The sequence below is a fragment of the Cimex lectularius genome, unplaced genomic scaffold (genome assembly GCF_000648675.2).
Source record: "Cimex lectularius strain Harlan isolate CLEC.00 unplaced genomic scaffold, Clec_2.1 scaffold248, whole genome shotgun sequence".
Lineage (NCBI taxonomy): Eukaryota > Metazoa > Arthropoda > Insecta > Hemiptera > Cimicidae > Cimex > Cimex lectularius.
Genome location: NW_019392778.1, coordinates 373,978 through 375,090, shown reverse-complemented (window position 1 = coordinate 375,090; position 1,113 = coordinate 373,978).

The window sequence follows — 1,113 nt, the reverse complement described above, 5'->3', positions numbered from 1 at the left end:
TATACAGAAAACATAAACACACATAGAAAAAGAATAATAAAAGATGCCAGGTAAGAAAAATACAACAAAACTTAACAAAAGAAAAAGGCCATCAAATAAGTCATGCCGGATGAGTAAAAAAAGGCCTTTAAAATGTGAAATATCAGCCATTTTGTGCTTGGTTTTATACAGGAAAGATATACACAGTCAAATCAAGAAGGATGATGCATCACGCCTAAGACAAAGTCCAGCCAAAGTCAAGGAAAACCTACAAAATTTCATCAAATCTGATCTTTCTTTAACAATATGAAAAAATATAAAAACAACATATAAAACCGCAAATATCAGGCTTTTTCTGTTTAAATTATGTACGAAAAACATATACACAGTCAAAACAAGAAGGATGATGCATCACGCCTAAGACAAAGTCCAGCCAAAGTCAAGGAAAACCTACAAAATGCCATCAAATCTGATCTTTCTTTAACATTATGAAAAAATATAAAAACAACATATAAAACCGCAAATATCATGCTTATTCTGGTTAAATTATGTATGAAAAACATATACACAGTCAAAACAAGAAAAATAAAGCATCAAACCTAAGACAAAATACTGCCACAATCAAGGAAAACCTACAAATTCCATCAAATATGTTCTTTCTATATGATTTTCCAAAAAACGCAAATAAAAACCGCAAATATGGGGCTTTTTTGAGTAGAATTATATACAAAAACATACACACAGTCAAAACAAGATGAATAAAGCATCACACCTAAGAAAACATACAGCCAAAGTCAAAGAAAACCTAAAAAAGCCATCAAATCTGATTTCTCTCCATGATTTTCCAAAAATCTCAAATAAAAACAGCAAATATCGGGCTTTGTTGAGTAGAATTGTTTACAAAAAGCATATACTCAGTCAAAACAAGATGAATAAAGCAACACACCTAAGAAAACATACAGCCAAAGTCAAAAAAAACCTAAAAAAGCCATCAAATCTGATTTCTCTCTACGATTTTCCAAAAATCTCAAATAAAAACAGCAAATATCGGGCTTTGTTGAGTAGAATTGTTTACAAAAAACATACACTCAGTGAAAACAAGAACAGTAAAGCATCACACCAAAGAAAAAATAC